The 18,902-nt window shown below is 54.2% G+C and overlaps 1 protein-coding gene and 1 long non-coding RNA gene across 5 annotated transcripts in view; both read left to right on the forward strand.

The window, feature by feature from the left end:
• The window catches only part of TSHZ3 (teashirt zinc finger homeobox 3), an 85,658-nt gene that overhangs the window by 11,050 nt on the left and 55,706 nt on the right, over positions 1–18,902 (forward strand). The gene's annotated exons all lie outside the window — the stretch shown is intronic.
• Positions 18,097–18,902, forward strand: part of LOC119869835 — a 3,393-nt gene continuing 2,587 nt past the window's right edge. The window contains exon 1 of the long non-coding RNA XR_005354816.1: positions 18,097–18,902. This exon is cut by the window's right edge and continues 1,674 nt beyond it. This is a non-coding gene — a long non-coding RNA (uncharacterized LOC119869835).

Below are 18,902 nucleotides of genomic sequence, written 5' to 3' on the forward strand. Positions count from 1 at the left end.
GACAGAGGCAGTCACGTTCGAAACATTAAAATATAAACAGAGCTGTAGTTGCCAAAGCCAAGACCCTTGCCTGATTTTTTAAACTCTGTGACATGCTCTAAAAAAAAAAAAAATCTGTATCTGAAAAGCTTAGCACAATATAACTATTCAAAAAAAAAATACTGGTTGGCTTGGTTAGCAGTGTGAGAATGAAGAAACAGACTTCCACGTCTCGGGAATATTTCAGATAAAAAATGATCTTTTGTGGCTCCCTGCCCCTGCTCCCAGCGGCCTCCTCCCCTTGTCTGTCTGCACTCTGTCCCCCTCGCAGGCCTCAGCAGCCCCCCACCAGGACTGATGTGGACAGCTGTTTGCAGGCCCCTCCGCCGCCCGCCCACCCGCCCCGCTAATCACTTCTGCGCCTCGTGCACCCTTGAGCTCTGCTCCGGGACACCCCCACCTACTGGAAGGAGTTAGGGACGCAGGCTGGCTCGCGGACGGAGCCCCCAGCTGCTGGGAGGATCGGCGCCGCCGCCGCCGCGCCAGCCTTGCTGCCTCCTCTGCTCCCGAGGCCTCGCCGCTTGCTCTCCGGGTGGAAAACGGGAAACAGAAACTGCTGGTCTTCCTGCTGTGTCTCCTCCACCAGGGGAGCCCCGATAGTACAAATTTAATTGGCAGGCGTTCTATTAAATAGGTGACTTTATTTGGGTCTGCTAATTAAATTTAGGGCTCCTCGTATGACTTAGAGTGTGGACATTAATTTAAAAAATTGATGGGACAGAAAGTTAGGCTGCGGTCGGGTGTGTGTGTGTGTGTGTGTGTGTGTGTGTGTGTTTTATCTCAAGAAATGAGAATCTAGAATTGGCGGAAGGGCTGGATGTTCCTATCTTGCCTATCTTGCTGCTTCTGGGACAAACTTTTCCCTGACATGTAAAAAGCCTGCATCTACGCGGACAGGAAAGACGTGCAAATGTGGCTTGTGCACTCACGGGCTCCAGGCAACTTTGTGTGTGTGTGTGTGTGTGTGTGTCTATTTGAAAAAACTTTATTAGCAGCCTGACGCCTCGCACACAGGGATGACTTGGGATTCACTTTTGGTGTTGCCCAGCTGGCACCAAAAATTGGGTAGAATCAGATTTATGTCCTTTGTTGGTGCCTGGACTCGCATCTGACTGTAAAAAAAGATGATACTGTTCCTTGCTCAGACTTCATGGAAGAAAGGAAAACTTTGATCCTCTGCCCTTGCACTTGGCCAGTGTTGGAGGAAATTGGGAGGACCAGCGCCAATTTGCAGGAACAATTGTAAACACCTTCGATACAAACGGCATCACCCCGTTTTTACCGATTAGAAAAACTTTGCCATTAATAGGTGCAAAGTCCATTTCAGGTATAATTGGTAAGGAACTGAGTGCACTCATGGGAAGAAACCTTGTTTTGTTTTTTGTTCGCTTTCCTTCTTATCCCCTTTTCTCAGTTTTATGGCTGGAGACATGATTTATTGCAGCCATCCATCTTGGGGGCTCATCCATCACACCCGGGTTGCTAGGAGATTGTGGCAGCAGCTGTTTGCTCTGAATCAGACAGAAAAGTTGTCAATCATCAAAGGCAGGTGAATAGCATTAGAAACACGCTATTGTCAGACGGAATAATTAATCAAAGAGAGAAAAGATAATTAAAAAGATATGACCCTTGCAAGTACTTGCTCTGGGTTGCCTGGAAAAAAAAAAAAAAAAAAAAGGAAAGAAAGAAAGAAAGAAAAACTGCCTGGTCTTTTCTAGACACTTAAGCAGCTGAGGGCTGATAAAATATGCACTCTGCAGTGCATAGTTTTTAATTAATTGAAAAAGGTTCAACATTCAAAGACGATGCTGGAGAAAAGTCCGATTATGAGCAGAAGTAATATTTATTGTTTGCATGAAGGGCTTGACACCCAGTTCTAACTTTCTGTCGCACATGTCCGGCCTCTCTGGCTGGAGGAGGCACGGGCTGGGGTCTTCAGGTAGCGTGCCAGCTCCCGTCCTCTGGGCTCCCCTGGCTGTCACGCGAGGCTGTGGAGGAGAGCCTCAGACCTGAGCAACTCTGCGAGCCTGGGCCACATGTCCTGCCGCACAGCTCTGCTGGGGTGGAACTGAATTCCTTAGATAAAACAAGAATTTTTTTTTTTTTTTTTTTTTTAACCAAGGTGGAAGGCTCGGAAAGCAGGAAAGCGTGCCATACGGTCTACCTGCAGGCTGCGCGGAGAGAGCGCTGTAGAGCTTCACCTGCCCGGGAACGTGCTCCAAATGGCACGCGCGCTGGGTCCCCCAGGAGACCTTGTAACCCGTCTCGGTGTGGCCCCGCGAAGCCTACGGGTGACTTCCATCCCCAGTGACATAACCCTGGCATCCCATTCTGAGGAGACCCTCCCAATGACAACCTAGAAATAATTTTGGGTGCCCGTTTCAGTCTCAGAAATATTCATAGATTAGGAAGTCATCCTTGCCTTCTCTGAAGCTAAAATATTCTGGAGAAATTGGAAAACGTATTAAAGACTAGATAGAAAGTGGCATCTCTGGAGTTGCTTTTCAGTTAAATATGCTGCAAGCCCTGAAACAGATCTACTCTTTTATTTTTGGATACTATGCTTGATTTTCACACCATTCTCTTCCCAAAGAATAGCAGGACTACTAAAATTAGCAGGAGGAAAAAAGGCTTGAATATTAGAATTCATGGGAAGGGAGAAAGCAACACTTTTTTAGTTGGGACGCCGCTTTCAGGGTGCACCCTGTCGGAACACCGGGAACTCCAGCCCTCAGCTCCCCACCGGCGGCGGCGGCGCTGCGGATTCGCTGGGGAGCATCCCGGGGGAGTCCCCGGCGGCTGCACCTCGCCCTGTGACGTCCACCTGCTCCCATCGTGCACTGGGAGCCCCCTAGGGGTGACACAGGGCCGGCCTTGTGGTGCCAATGAGTGCCAGAGAGAAAGAGAGAAGTGAATGCTCAGAGGAGGGGAGGCACCTGCCCGGACTCACGGGAGCCCCCACGGGGGTCTCACCTGTTCAGGTGCCCGGAGCAGGTGCTTCGGTCCAGAGCTTGACCTCCAGGGAACACACGACTTTGACTTCAGGGCGCCACCTGGGCCCTTGAGCCACGGCCCCTTGGTGGCCTCCTGAGATCTCCTGGTCGGACGGGGAGTCTCCTGAGCTCAGAGAGGTTGTCCTTGAAGGTTGACGTTTTCTTGGGCGAGATCCGTTCAGGAGCTGCCATGGGCTGCAGGCCCGGGAGGCCGGTGGCGGTGGGGGACGCCCGCCCGGGCTCGGGCGCCTCCCTGCGACGTCCTGGGGGTCTTGAGGGGCCGGGAGGCGGGGAGGCCCCCATCGCCCTTGGGATCTGGCCCTTCGGAGACACACAGTGGAGGTAGTTCCCGTTGGCCCTCAGGGAGGAATCCTTGCGGTCTCGTCTCCCCGTTGCAAGTTGCACGTTCGTTGCCTAATGTCAGCCAAGGCGGTTCCGCGATGTGGCGGTTCATGGGGCGAGGGCAGAGGAAGGGACTTCCCTGGGAGTCATTTCCGGCAGATTTATGGATCCGCAGGTAAAACCTATCAACCTTCAGTGCTCGTGGAATCAGGTTGAGATTTGCTCCCCCTTAAAACCAAGGGAAACAAAGACGAGGACAAAAGGGCAAGTCTCTAAGTTTTGAGAAGTTCATGCGGGTCATGGGGCGGGGGCAGGATCGGGTGCTCCCTGTGGTCCCAGATGGCCCCTGGCATCTGTTCCAGTGACCCACAAATAAGGGAGAGGCCGAGGGGTTGGGAGAGAGGGAAGGGCGGCTCGGTTACTCTTCAGAGGAAGGTTTCGGTTCTGCGAGTGTGCGCTTTGGCCACAATTTGGGCGTCTCTGTCCCTGGGGTATCGCTTCTAGGAGAAGGGAGGGGCATGAACAGGGGGTCCCTCGTGTCTCGGGGGGCGGGGGTGTGTGCGGGCTGCAGCCACCACGTGCCTGAGTCCCGTTACGGCAAGAAAACGAGGGACTCCGCCGACCCCCGTGTCCCCCGATGGAAGCCAGGGGTGGGTGGGGTTACCTGGGAGTCGCTCTGGGCTTTCCCGGCCCCCACCCCGCTGGCTCTGCCTGGAACCTCGGGGTGCCCTAGAGGGGGCCAGGGGGCGCGGATCCACCGGCGGGACCCCCTGCAGGTGGAGATGGTCTGAAACACTCTGGAGACCCCAGAACGCCAAGGAGGGGTGGTCACGAGTCCCCCGCCTAACGCTTTTGGAAGGTTTGGGGCAGGGGCAAGGATTCCTATTTGCAGGAGGAGAAGTGGGGGTGAGCGGGGGTTTCCACGCCGCCGTCCCCCCTCTTGCCGGTCCGTTTCCTGCCTTTGTTTCGGCCCCGGGCCCGGAGGACAGGGCTCTTCCCTGCCTCCTAGCCAGCGGGCCCCACGTCGGCGCAGCGTGGCGGCGATGTTCTCGAGCTTTCCTGTGTAACGGCGCGAGGCAGCGGGGACACGCGGCTACGTGACCCGGGTCCCTACCGAGGTGGTTCGGCGAATAAGTAATAGAACAAACACACAGTCAGCTGGGCGGAGGGAAATAAATAAAATAACAGCGTGTTCTTGCCTCTCGGAGCCGTGCAACACGCGTTTGTTCAAATTGGGTCCTGGAGCTCCGGCCCCGGTGCTCCCGCGTGGGTGGGAGGAGGAAGGGTATTATTTGGAAACACGTGTACTCGCTCCTCGCGGAAGAAGTAAAGTATTTAACATTTCTCCAAGGAAAACATCTTTCATTACTTGACGTGTTCTGCGGTAATGATTTTTCAGTTCAACAAACAAGGCCTTAGCAGCGTCCGCGCGGGAACCTGGCTGAGGTGGGTGGCGGGGCCGTTTTGGAGGGGACCTCGCGGGCCCAGGGGAAGGGCACCCGGCAGGTCGCAGGCGGCCACGCAGCTCGGGCCACGCGGGGCTGGGCGTGGGTGCGGGGTCGGCCCCGCGGCCTGTGGGCCCAAGACGGGCCAGGCTGACGTGGGTCGTCGTTGCGAGCAGAGCGCTGGGTGCTTTGGGGTGGGTTTGCCTACAGAGGTGGCGCCTGCGGAGTTGGGCCGAGGGTGGGTTAAAGACTGGTCCTGGGGGAGCGGGGGCCCTCGTGGGCGTGTGTGCACCTGTGCGGGGCCAGTGGGGCTGCCCCTGCCCTGCACCCCCGCCCCGGGGTAGCGCCTTCCTGGTTCGGGCAGTGCAGGAGGCAGCTGCAGCGCTCCAGGCCCCACAAGGTGGGGTGAGGCCCAGCATGCGCTCCGCTCCCGGGGAGCTCACCTGTGGCCCCTCGGCTCCCAGGGCCCCCCTGAGTACTGCGGCCCGCGCCCTTGGTCTCGTTTCCCCGTCTCCCGTCGTATGCGATGGGCAGGTGGCAGGCCTGCCAGACGTGGCTCGTTCCCGGCTTCACCTTGCCTTCCCATCGCAAGGTGTCCCTCAAGTTAGAGGTGGCGAGCCCCAGCCTCATCGTCCCCAAGTCTCAGTTCTCTGCGCCGCAGTCCCCACCAAACGGAGAAGGCGCGTGCCTGGGTACATGGGGCGGGGTGGGGGGGGGGCGGCTTCCTGCAAACCTGGCTCTTGACCTCCGTTCCCAAATAGGGCCAGTGACCCCAGGGCGTCCGTCCGTCCGTCTGTCCGTCCTTTGGGGCTGGAGGTGGCCTGCTGCGGCCCCGCCTGCCCGGTGGCTGCTTCCGTCCTGCCAGCGCGGGGAGCGCAGCGGTTCGCACTGTTTATGCATTCCAGGGGTATTAAGCAGTTAGGTTACTGGAACTGTGGCGGAGCTTGGGGGACCGCATTCTGGGCTGTGCCTCTGTAATCAATTACTGAGCATATCATGAAATTCCAGATGTAATAATAAAGTTTATGATGATTATATTGTCAGGAGGCACGGAGCACAGCACCTCATTGACAACTGCAGGAGCCGGGGGGTGAGCCCGCGTGTAGGCCGTGGTGTTCGGCTATGACAAAGGCTCTTACCACGGAAGGATAATTTTGCCCTTTGGCAGCAACTGTGCACTTTTTTTTTTTTTTTTTTGTGAATGGGAGCGTTCCTGTTTGGAGACCCAGTGGAGAAGGTGCACCCACGTGCCACCTCCACCTCGAGGTTGCCCCTGCCCAGAGGAACCTGGAACCAGGGTGGCGAGCGGGGCTGGGGGTGGGGGTGTCTTTGCAGTCGGGGAAGCGGCCCGGCAGGTGCTCAGCCGCTCCACCTCGGAAATAGCCTCCTCGCCTTGTGAAGGGACGGCGTGCTCCGCTGCGGAAATGCGAAACGGACGTTCTATGAAAATCAATAGACTCACGGCCCGGCCGGGTGGCTCCGACACCCCGGTAGGTGGCCACCGGTGGACACACACGACCCGGGGCGCGTGGCCACTGCAAGGCGGCCAGGCCAGCTCCAGCCTGCTTCCCGGCGACCGTGTGGACTTCCGTCTCCCTCTGTGTCTGTGACATTTCCAGAAAAATGCGTCTTCACCGAAGGGCTTTCCCAGCACCAGCGAGCCGGCCGGAGCGGCAGTTACCAGGTTCCACGGCGCGCGTGTCGCCGGGCTCCGCCGGGAAGGCCGGTCACCGTGCTGGTCTCGGTGCTCGTGGGAATGTAGATTAATTTTTTAAAAACAATGGGCAGCAGACGTGAGATGGGGATGAAGACCAAAAAATTAAAAATAAATAAATAAATAAATAAGTGATTGCAAACTGTGAAAAGAGTGGATGCCCCCTTTCAATTCGCGGGCGCGCCAAAAACGGGTACTAAATCGCTGACCTAGGGGAGTGGTTTTACAGACCTGCTTCCCAAAGTTCCAGTGCAGGTGAGCTCAGGAAGGCTGCCCGTGGCTCCTGCGTGAGCCCCGTTTCTCAGGTGCTTTGGCGCAGCCAGAGGGTGTCTTAGGGCCACATCGGGGGTCTCTCCTTGGGCCCTTGGAAGGAGGGCGGGGGTTCTTGGCCCTGCTCTTGGGTAGGGCCGCTCCAAGGTGGAGGCAGATTCTGGGACACTCTCGTCTGCTCAGAATGAGCCTGACAGGGTCGGCCGTTCCCCTCGTCCCCCCCCCGGTTGGGGACGTGCCCATCTCTGTCCCGCAGCGCCAGCCCCACAAGGCCAGGCTTCCCTGCATGGAGCCGCCTCCCCGCCAACAGGAACCACCAGGACGGCGTGTTTCTGAGCACCTCTGTGTGTCCCGGATCGCCCTCCCGCGTGGGCTGCTTCGTGACGGATAGGAGCTAGGAGTTCCTGACGTGGGTTTTTTTTTTTTTCTTCCTTCCTAAACAGAACTTGACTACTTGTTAAAAAGCTCATTGATGATTTGAGTCCAAAGGGATGTGGACCACACAGCCTGTCGGCGAACTACATTTGTTTGTATCTCCCCACCCTCCTGGCAATCTCGGGTGGGAGGTGGTGGAGACTGGAGGCGGGAGGGAATGGGCTGGAGGAGTTCCAGTTGGGTGCCGCTGGTGGGAGGCCCTGGGCCGTGATGGGACGGGGTGCGGGCTGGGGGGGACCTGGGACCCCAGTGGCTGGGGGGTCCCGGACTTTGCAGCGTGGAGGCCACGTCCCAAGGCCTCTGCGTGCGGCCCCCCGTCCAGGCGTGCCGGCCAGCCACCTCGGAGCTGCCCCCTTGTCCACTAGAAGTTTCTAGAAGCCCAGGAGCTGACGCAGGGCAGGAGACTGGAGGTCCACTCCGAGAAGCTGCGGACAGATTTTCGTGAGAGTTTTATTTTTTTGCCCCCAACCCCCCCCCGCCCGCCCACCACCACCCAGTTTCAGACTCTCATGGAAGGCAGAGCTGTTCCAGAGAGAAACCAACCTTTCAGTAATCACAAAGCGGCTTTTATGAATTAAAAAAAAAGAAAAAGATCTTGACCCTCTTTGAAAGGAAATAAAGGAGGAACCCAGTGTAAGGAAAACAGAAAAAGCTGATATTACAGTTTTTGTGATTACTCACATCCTAGGCTGGAGCTTGAGGAAGCCAGTTATAATGGAATTTCATTTTTTTTTTCTCTCTCTCTCCCTACTTGCGCCTCTGCTCTCTTATTTTTCATTAGAATGAGGAGTGGTTCGTACTGGGTGTGAAAAAAATCTTATTTTTTTTGGGGGGGGGGGCGCATGTGGTCCTTGTTCTCAGCTGCCCGAAGGCCGGTGGCACCGGAGCTAGGATGCTGCGCCCTTTGTCGGTGGCTCTCCACCTGGGGGTGGGGGGGCTGCAGGTGAGCAAGGAGCGGAGCCCCCCCCTCCCAGCCGCCCTCCTTGTCCCAGATGTGCTGTGCCCCCCCGGGGCCCTCCCGCGGGCTCCCCGCACCGGCGGCCTTGACACGGGGCCTTTTACCCAGGTAAGCAGACAGCCCCAAAGACCATGAATAATTCACCTTCAGATATTCGGAGGTGAAAAATCTAAAGCCATCTAGTGGTTAGTTATTATTAGTAGCCACTTTATTAACACCGTTTTTAAAGATTATTTTATTGCCGTTAGTATGCACGTTGCCGGTAGCAGTTCACCAATTTCGCCGGTGAGCAATGAGGCCGGGGCTGTGACCAAAAGCAGAGACGCCTCCCCTCTGGCTAAATTAAATAAATGTTTGTGCAAGCACACTTTGGTGTGCCTGTTGTGAGGGCTGACCTTATACCACTAATTTCTCGGCGTGCTCGGGAAGATGGTAATTGTGGTAACATGATATAAATGTAAACTTTAGCTCCGCTTACACAGAACACACAAGACAGCTTGACACCTTCATTTCAGCAGTAAGAAATTACCACTGTCTCTGATTTCTTGCTCCGAGCTTAGGTGACCAAGCCAAGAAGTAATTACACAATTAGGGTTGACAAAGCAGTTCCTGTAACGTTTCTTCCCCTTGAGTTTGGGCCGCGCGTTTCCATCCCGCGTTTTCCATACCTTTGTCATTAATAACAAGATACCCATTTTTTTTTTTCCCGTGTAATAAATTTGCTCACCAAGATTGGGGAGGCTTGTAGAATTTAATGAAGATACGGGAGCGTTGACTTCTACAAGTGTGGCGCTTTGAAGTTTACAGGTAGACGTCGGGGGAGTTGATGTGTCACCCCTCCGGGGGGATGACTAACAAGTCGCACATAAGCAGGCAGCGGTGGAAGGTACTCCCGTGTAGGCGACAACGAAAATAGAGATTTTTTTTTTTTTTTGAAAAAATATGCAGATAAGGGACAAGGGCTCGTCTGAGAGGCTGCCTCCTGGAGGCTGACTTCCCTGGCTAAGCTTCCAGACCATTCTTTTTTTTAATTTTTATTTATTTTATTTTTTAATAAATTTATTTTTTATTGGTGTTCAATTTGCCAACATACAGAATAATCCCCAGTGCTCATCCCGTCAAGTGCCCACCCCAGTGCCCGTCACCCAGTCACCCCCACCCCCCGCCCACCTCCCCTTCCACCACCCCTAGTTCATTTCCCAGAATTAGGGGTCTCATGTTCTGTTTCCCTTTCTGATATTTCCCGCTTATTTTTTCTCCTTTTCCCCTTTATTCCCTTTCACTATTTTTTATATTCCCCAAATGCTTCCAGACCATTCTTTACTCTTCAGTTACCATATCTGCAGGAAGTATACGGGGTTCTCATTAATTGTTCACTGATTTAAGATTTGAATCTTCTCTTTGGAGGCCTAGTTTACCAGGTAGGCCTGACCCTTACTTAGGGGGAAAAAAAAAAAAACACACAAAAAAAATAAGAGTTTCTCCCTTTTTATTTGTTACTGGGCTCTGGAAGGAGCCAGACGATGCTTTCTGGGAAAGAATGATGAACCTGTTCCTTATAATTTAACTGGCCAGTCCTTGCAGAAGATATTCTGGAAACTTGTGTGTTTACTAGCACCTCATTATGCAAGCAGGCCTGGAGCACTGATGGCTCGACCAGGGTCCTCCTGAAGCCGGTTAGCCCCGCTGCCCACGGCAGCCCGGCCGCCCCCCGCCACCCCGAGAGCCCGTCCCCAGCCTGGGGTGCCCGCAGCACCCGCCCCACACCCCCTTCCCGTTTCGCAGCCGAGGACTCTTGCACACATCCAGGCCTTTCCCCACACACCCCATCAGAGGAGCAGCTCGGGGATGCCACGCGGTCCTTCCCTGAGGTGGGTTTATCATTTCATTTTTCAGCAAGATGCGCTGGTCCTGGGTGGATCCTAAGTGAATTCTAGCCGGGGTCCTGGATAAAAGTTATTATTTCTTCTGACAGACTTTATAGCAACGTTTTTCTTAATTATTCTTGATGTTTTGCCCATTATACCATTAGCTTCTTCAGAGGACAGAGATAAATAGCTGGTATCCACAAGAACAAAGTGTGAACTGAATGCATTTAATTATTGATATCTCAGTAACTAAAGGTTCTGAAATGATGTTGTCAAATGCCTTAGTGATCTGAAGGCAGATGTATTGGTTTGCAGATGCAACCAGAGACACTGTCCAAATAAACCCTGGAAAGGGGAGAGCACTACGCAAATAAGAGAATATGGCAGTTGGTTTCCTCATTTCTTTTAGGCTTTCCCCTCCCCACCAGTATAATTGGTCTCGTTGCATGTATTGAATTTTGAGGTGTAGGTAACACGCAGGATACCTTTTTAGGTGCGTGATGCCCTACAGATTGCCTGCGTACTAGCATCTTTTGGTAAAATGCCTGGTCCAGTTGTATATAGATGGCGTGGGCCTGCATGTGTAGGGACGCGCGTGTGTCACTGTGCGTGTTCGAGCACAGATACACGCACGCAGGTACGTGTACGAGTACCTTGGTTGAAGCAAGTGTTTTCACGGTCTTGTTCTTCCCAAAGGGAGTTTTTAAAACTCGCCTCGTGCATGTTTTCCAACAGAAGCAGAATGCTAGCCAATAATTACATCCCCCCCCCCACCCTACCTTTCATAAGCTCCTGGGGCCCTTTCATGTGTAGGGAAGGAAGGGTTTTTCAGGTATTTATCCCGTTACGTCGGCGTAACTCATCACATCTTTAATTATTTCAATTTTCTTTTTGCTTTACTACCTCTAACAATGTGGGAATGTGATTCCCAGGCTTTAAAACGTCTATGGAAAAGCATCGCTGCTGGGCAGACATGCACCTCGTGGCCCCGAGGCTCAACGTCTAGCGCGGCAGGCGGCGGGTCTTGGGAGAGAAGGGAACTGTAGGAACACATCACGTATGGCTGTGGAATTAGTATTAATTATTATTTTTTGAACGTCTGGCCTAAGGTACTGCTCAACGTGATCATGATAATTATATATGTTTTCTTACGGCCTTTTACTCGCTTGCTGCTGCTTTGCAGAAACAAAACCGAGGCCTCTCAGCAGTCTGGTGAGCGCTTCGCATTCTGGACGGTCACGCGCGTTTCTATCGCAGGGCCGGGCCCTGCTTCTCTCCTGGAGCTTTGGGTTTCCCTGCCCTTGCATCCTGGTCCTCGTTGCTGAGGGTTTGTTTCAGGACTCGGGGCTGCATGAGGCTCTGGGAGGATATTTATTTGAAGTTGCACAGATGTTTACAGTAAGAGAGGCCGAGACATGGGCACTCAGAGAGCACAGCTAACCTCACACAGAGGGGCCGCCTGTCCTTAATGCATTCCACGTGCTCTGTGGTCTCTCACGGCAGCAAACACGCAGCCTTGTCCGGCTGCTTACTTGGAAATTAGATAATGAGTCTCCGTAAGGTCCTTGCCCCACACCCTGACATTTCAGCTCCATGAGAAAGTGGCAGAGACTGGTATCTCAGGAGAGACAAGCCCCACTCTCACTCCGAGGGCTCCGAGTATCCGGACGTGGGTGTGCACGTGTGTGCATGCACGCACGTGTACGCGCGCACACATGCGCACGCACATGCACACACACGCCCAGGCTTCCATGTGTGCAGGGCTCCTCTGCAGAAGCTCTGGATACAGAGCCCCGCAAGGTTTGACAGTAGCTTCCCCTCATGTGAAACTAAATGCATTTTAATTTTTTTTTTTATTAAAAAAGCAATAATGCACCAGATACAAAATCCAAGAGAACCAAAGGGCAAACAATTAAAGGAGAGCTCCCCTCCCGAGGGGCAAGCCCGGTTGCCGGCTTGTGGTGTATCTTCCTGGATCCTTAAAATCGTAAATGCACATACCCACCCCTACGTCGTACCTTTCGACTTGCAACCAGAAATACATCTCAGATGTCTGCGGTTTACTCTGACGTGCCATCCGAAAGGAGGACACGCGAGTGGATGGATAAACACATATGTGATGGAGCGAGGAAAGTAAAACGTTAAAGTTAGAATCTAGGTGGTGGGTGGGTATATACGGGTAAGTAAAATTCTTTCAACTCCGCTCTCTGCATTACAGCTCCGTGAGAAAATGGTGGCAAAACCTGTGTCTCAGTGGCCACGCTGTATCACGTTAGGTTGTGTCCCTTGTTGTTTATGGTATTGTGTTCCTCGGGGCCACCTCGGGGCCACCTCGTGCTTTCTGGGGGTGGCGTTTCCTCCGACGAGTGCATTCCCCTCGGGGTGGACGTTCGGGTTGCTCCCTGTCTTTCCTTTGGCCAGCCTGGGCACCCCGAGCACCCTGAGCACCCTGCACGGCCCTCATGCGGCGATCATCCTTCCATTTACATCTTGGTGGGGTACGGTCCTCAGAGGGGGAGCTGCTAGCCGAAAGGGTGTGTGCAAGCGAACAAAATGATAAATACCCCAAATTGTTCTCCAAAAAGGTTGCACGCATTTCCCCTCCCACAGCCATGTGGGAGTGTGCTCGTGACGTTAACTGGCTGTCAGAGCTTAGGTAATGCAGCAGCCCGGCCGGCCTCCCCTCCTCCCGCCTCGCAGGGCCGAAAGCATGTCTCCACGCGTCTAAAAAAAGGATACGAATGTGAAAGTAGACGCGTCCCCGTAGGAATCTCAGACTTTGGGCCCTTTTTATTCACATCTTCTGGATGACAGAAAAAATAGGTATTAAGTTCCCAGGATCAGAGCCCTTTAGATTCAGCGCATTTGATGGATGGACAGAAAAACCAGAGTCCAGCATTGGAGAGAGAACAGCCCGGGTGCTCGCGGTCACCGCCTGGCCGAACCCAACTGGCCAAGGCGTGGAGTGATTTAAAAGCTGGCTCTGTGCTCGGGCTGCGGAAGGCTGCTCCCCCGGCGTCCCTGTCACCTGAGGATGCTCGCGGGGCCCGCGGCCCGGACGGAGAGGCGCTGTGGCTGTGCGTCCGCTATGTTTAGCTCCTGCCGAGCGCGGCGAGGTGGCTGGCCACCGCATGCAGCGCCGTAGATAATGACCGTACAACGCTGCAAATGTCCTTTTGGGTTTTGGCTGAATAATATTTAAGGATTTTGAAACAGTGACTTAATTGTGTTTTTATGTAATTGATGGCATCGTAGTAAAATGTATTGAGACACCACATCAGCATTTTCCTAACTGTTCCTTGGAGAAAAATATGCTCATATGAAAATGGTTTCTTCACTTTCCACTCATGGAATCGAGGGGGGATTTAAAAAAAAAATATATATATATATATATATCACTGCGCTTCCGTGGAATCACTGTGCCCAGAGAGTCTCTAATTTTAAAGTGTCTTCCCCTCCGGACTTGGCCTACATTGTGCAAGGATACCTCCGCCTCTCCAAGTTGGGTGGCTGTGCCTTGTTTTGGAAGGCAATGGGCGTGCAGGGAGAGGGCCTATTGTGTCAGGAAGTCGGTTGGCAAAGGCTGCCTGGGCAGATTTCGGGGAAGTCCCATACACGGCAGGTCAGCATGCGGCCTCCAACCCGGAGTGGGGTGTTGGGGGGGTCCCCGCTGCTGCAGCCCCTTCCAAGGCCTGGCCTCAGGCCTCTCCTCACTGCTTTGGGTTTGCAAGCAGGGGGAGGCGGGGAGGGCGAAGGAAAGGACTCTTGACTCTTACGCAGCTCCCGGCGGCACCTGAGAAATCGGCGCGTTGAAATAAAACCGTATGAGTTGTCCCCGGGTTGGCGCAATGGTGTGCACGGGGATGGGGATCGAAGTCAACTGTAAGAATGAACTTGGGGCCAAATCTTGCTACTCGAGATCTCAGATCGTAAAACCGTAGAAGTGAAAATTGTAACAGTTGCTTTCTAATTATGGAAAACTCACAGGTCTCCTAAAGCAAAAAAAATAATAGTAGTGCTTTAAAAGCTCCACTGGCCGTGTTCCTAGGGCTGGGATCCCGGGCGCCTCTCGCCCGTCCTGGAGGCCAGCAGTGCGTGGTTGTGCACGGACTCCGGGCCCTCGCCCGTGCAGGCTGACGGCCCGCCCGAGAGCCGGCCCAGTTGGTGTGCCTCAGACAGGCTGACCTCCTGCCTTTGGTTGCCACGTCGGGCCCTGGTCGATCCCCACCGCGAGGGCGGCCCGCACGCAGCCTGCTGCCCACCGTTGCTGCTGCAGGTGCATGGACGGGCCACCCAGGGAGGACGCCGCAGCATTTCCAGATGCACAGGGGCCCGTGTACGCGTGTGTGTGCAGGGCTGCAGCCTTGCACCATTTGGGACAGAACCTTCCCGAGCTGTGGGGCAGCGTGGCAAAGTTGTCATGGACCCAGGTTTTCACGCGGGGGCAAGGGACAAAGGTGGGTCTGTCCCGCTGTGTCTCCTGGGCAGAAGCCAGGCCCCTCTGGGGGCCCCGGTATGGATGTCGCTGCGGGTTTACGAAGGTGACGGAGTCATCGGGGTGTCCATAATCCCGCTGTGCCCCGCCGGGCGCCCAGAAACCTCACGTGCTCCCGCCTCGTAGAGTTCTTTGACTTTGAATCCTCGTAGAGGTGAGAAACAGAAACCTCAACAGACGTCAAGGAAAAAAGAAAAAAAGAAAAAGAAATAGAAAAGGAAACATGGGCACTGACCGAATGATGCTTTTTGTCTTTTCACTTAAATGGCAAGGCTCATGGGTCTTGATGTCTGAAATAAAGTATCGTGAAACCCACCTCCAGGAGCTCATCGTGGAATCCTGGTGTTCTTTCTCTTCTCATTTTTAAAACACTTCAAGCCCTGGAGGAGCAGAGACGGCCGGTGCCCGTCGTGGAGACCCACGGGAGGCTCTGCTCCGGAGCCTGAGGGCCGGGCGGCGGCGGGCTGCGGTGGGTGCTCCCTGCTGGGACAGGGCGCCTGGCCTCTGGCGCCTGGGACTGTGGACGGTCTCCCCTTCGGGGCTGTCTCAGCTCTCACGACCGACCGAGGCGTGTTTAAAACAGCTCCCGCGGGAGAGAAATGCTCACCCCTCAACGTTGCGTGGAAAGAAGCAGGTTGCCCAACACAGTACACACCCAACACACATGCACGCGCGCACAGGCACACGCACGCTTGCCCGTGTGATGATAGGAAAAAAAAAAAAAAAACTAAGTACCCCAAACGGAAGTCATCTTTCTTCTTTTCTTCTGCCCTCATTCACTAATTCATTCACTTATTCACTCACTCAGAAATTCAGTGCTTCTCACTTCGTTTACTCCTGGCCTCGACTCTTGCAGGTAATCTCTCTCTCTCTCTCTCTCTCTCTCTCTCTCTCTCTCAGCCTAGAGGGGAAGCTGCACGTCCCACACGGGCCCTGCTGTTGCGCATGTCAGGGAGACCAGAGGATGCGTGGCCTCCGTAGCCCACACTGGGTGCTCCTGACCAGGCTGCCCGGCTCCCGTTGGGACCCTTGACTTTCCCAGACCTGAGTCTGTTTTCCCACAGCCCCGGCGCTGGTGGGTGTTTAGTGCAGTTCCAGGTGGAGCCTGAGGCCCCCGTGAAGCTTCGTAAAAGTAACGGAAAGTACTCATTCTCTAACGAGGAGCTAAAAAGCAGCACACCCGAGAAGAGGCACCTGTGGGGCACTTCGGGGGCACGTCCGAGGGTGCCGTGAGGGCAGGCACTGGGGCTGGGAGCAGTGCCCGGCCCCGTCCGTGCACCTGACACCCCCTGAGCAGAGGCCTTCGCCTCTCCATCATTACCTGGCTCGACACTGGAATGATTAATGGGGTTCAGAGGATTACCTTGGAATATAAGGAGCTGGCGGGGGGGAGCTGGGAGGAACTTTAAGAGAAAATGATAAAATACACTATCTTACTTGTGTGTGATTACTGTCACCCTGCGACGCCGACTCCATTTTACATTCCTTACGTCGTGGGAAGCGCAAGACAATACGCGGACGCTTGCCAGGCTACGATTTGAAGGCCTTGAGGCAGAAACTCAGGTCCGTGGAGGATGTATCCTGGGGCGGCCTGGCCCGGTGGCCCGTGCTGTGCACCTGCTGAGCATCTCCACGCGGCCCTTAGGGAGCGGCACTCTCCCTTCTCCTTCTCTTGGCCTGGAGGTCAGCACTGCTCAGGACCCAGGAGCATCCTGCAAGCAGGGAGAAAAGGCTCCCCCAGAGCCCCCCACCCCCCGAGTGCCCGGGCCTGTAGCTCGAGGTCCTTGCCAGTCCAGTGGGCCAAGTCGGGGCGACATCAGCCTCCGGGCCCCACCTCCCCTTGGCCAGGTGCGCGCTAGACCTGCCTCCCTGCCGCCAGGTGGTCAGGAGCGTCGTCTGCTGGGCGGCACCTAGCACCTGGCCACGTCTTCATTACAGCGACCTGTAAACGCCCAGGTGGGGGGAGAGGTGGGTTACTCAGGGCCTCCTGAGCAGCTCCCCCTCCCTCCCCGGAGCGGGCTGGGGAAGCACGCAGCCTCCAACACTGCAGATAGCACCCCTCACGGTGGGGGGGGGGGGCAGAGCCTGGAGCACCTTTGCCCCTCCAGGTGTAGGCTCTTGGAAAGACAGCTTTTGCCTGGACCCTCTCCTCCTCCTCCTCCTTCTTTTTAAGGATAAATAATATTCTCACCACGGAATGTTTCAGAACAGCCACAGTGAGGGAACCTAAGGCACAGGCAACAGCAGGGATGGATCATAACATGATGTGAGTGGATGAAGCCAGTGAGGGGAGGCCTCGCACAGGCTGGCAGCCGTTTTGCTAGAGCTCGGGGGGAGCACTAACCCGGGGGTCTGGGTGCCTCTGTCCCTGGGATACCTGCCTGGTGGGCGGGGCCCCGCGGGACAGGTGTGATTCTCGGGTTGGGTCCCGGCTTGCAGATCTTTGTTTGTGGTTCTGCAGAACCCGCACCTCTGTTCTGTGAGGTTCTGCGGGGATCGAACCCACGTGAGGAATCGCTCCTGCGTGTGGTCTTGCCAATTCTTAGCATCGTTTCCGGCTCCGAGCTGGGAGTTTAGAGCCACACTGCCCCGGACTGTCCCGACGCCGTTTTAGGTCCAGGAGGTTTGCTGAGAAACCCTGCGTCACTTTTTCTTCTTTTTTTTTAAAGATTTATTTTTTTATTTATTTATGATAGACATAGAGAGAGAGAGAGAGAGAGAGAGGCAGAGACACAGGAGGAGGGAGAAGCAGGCTCCATGCCAGGAGCCGGACGTGGGACTCGATCCTGGGACTCCAGGATCGCGCCCTGGGCCAAAGGCAGGCGCCAAACCGCTGGCATGAGCCACCCAGGGATCCCCCCTGCGTCACTTCTATCAGCCGTTAACTCTGGAAAGAATTAGGCGCCGCAGGGCCCCTCGCTCCTCTCCCCGGGGCCTGCGTCTTGGGGGTGCACCTGTCTTGGGGGACACGCCGCCAACCCCGCCCCGCTTACTTCTAGGCCCTCGTCTCACTGACGGCTGGGTGCTTGAAGGCATTTTACGGTGGTTTCCGTCCTGGTGGCTATTTTCACCATTTCCCGAGTTCTCGGGGTTGAAACTTTCTTTCTGCCTGGCGGCGCTTTCGGGGGGCCTTGAGCCCCCGGCGGGTGGGCAGGTGCTTTCCTGGGGCCCGGCCGCCTCACCCTCGCGGGGACAGCGGGCTCCTGCGCAGTGTCTTCTGTGGCTCGGCTGGGGCGAGGCTCGGTCAACCTGTGCACCCGTGTTGGGCCTTTAGCCATTGTCACTTCGTGAACAGGGTTTAATTGTGTCTCATTGAACGATTTTCACCTTGATGTATCTATCTATACTCTCTCTCTCTCTCTCTCTCTCTCTATATATATATATATATTTAATTCCCGATGGAACCTTTCAAAAATTTATTGGCAACAATGATTTATGTGCAAAATTCTTAAGGAATAAAAAAAATAATTTTCTGTATTTTTGGATAGAAGCCTTTTGTGTTTATAGCATGCTGCTTTTATCTGCAGCGGAGCCGGGCGCTCGTGGCAGCTGCTATTCATAGCTTGCTTGTTTCTGTAGCGTTGCTAAGTTGTTAGGTGGTGATCCACACTTTCCCCAAGTCTCTCCCTGAGTCTTGCTGTTCTTTTGCTTTAGGGGAATGAACTGTGTGACACTTAGCGGGACGGTGTCGATGCATGCTCCTATGTCCAGATCTGCTCACCCGGGGAAAGCGTCTTCCCAGGCTTCACGAGACCGCCGTGGGGTCTGAGCGGAAGCTAACGAGAGGCGTTTAGCATGGCACAGGCTGGCAGGGATGCCCACGGCCGCGGGAGGGACCCACGGCGAGGCAGCAGGGATGCCGTAAAGCCATAGTCTCGGGACCAGGTGTCTGCCACACTATCGGTGACCGCATCACTTCCTTTCTGATACTGGAGATTTTATCATTTAGGGATGGCAAGTTAAGATACTTTTATTGAATGAACTTCCTGCTAAGTTTCTGAGCCGTGGCTGGGTTTATGACATAATTGCTCTACATGTTGATACCATCTTTTATCGTAATTGTTTTCCATTGTTTTTAATAAAAGGATAAAAATAATAGGAGACATTTTAGAAAGTGGGGTTTTTTTTGTTCTATTATTCATGATACTAAAAATTACCCAAAATAAGATATTTTGCAAAAAAGGATTTTGTTCCAAAAGTGACTAATTTAAATCAGTTTATACAATGAACTTGCTAATGATCCTCAGTCTCGAGGAGTGTAATGCTTTTATACTGTTATCATTTTTTATGAATAGAATTATACAAAAAGTTCCTATTGTGTTGTACAGTGAGTTTCACACAAC

This window comes from Canis lupus, chromosome 1, assembly GCF_011100685.1.
Source record: "Canis lupus familiaris isolate Mischka breed German Shepherd chromosome 1, alternate assembly UU_Cfam_GSD_1.0, whole genome shotgun sequence".
Lineage (NCBI taxonomy): Eukaryota > Metazoa > Chordata > Mammalia > Carnivora > Canidae > Canis > Canis lupus.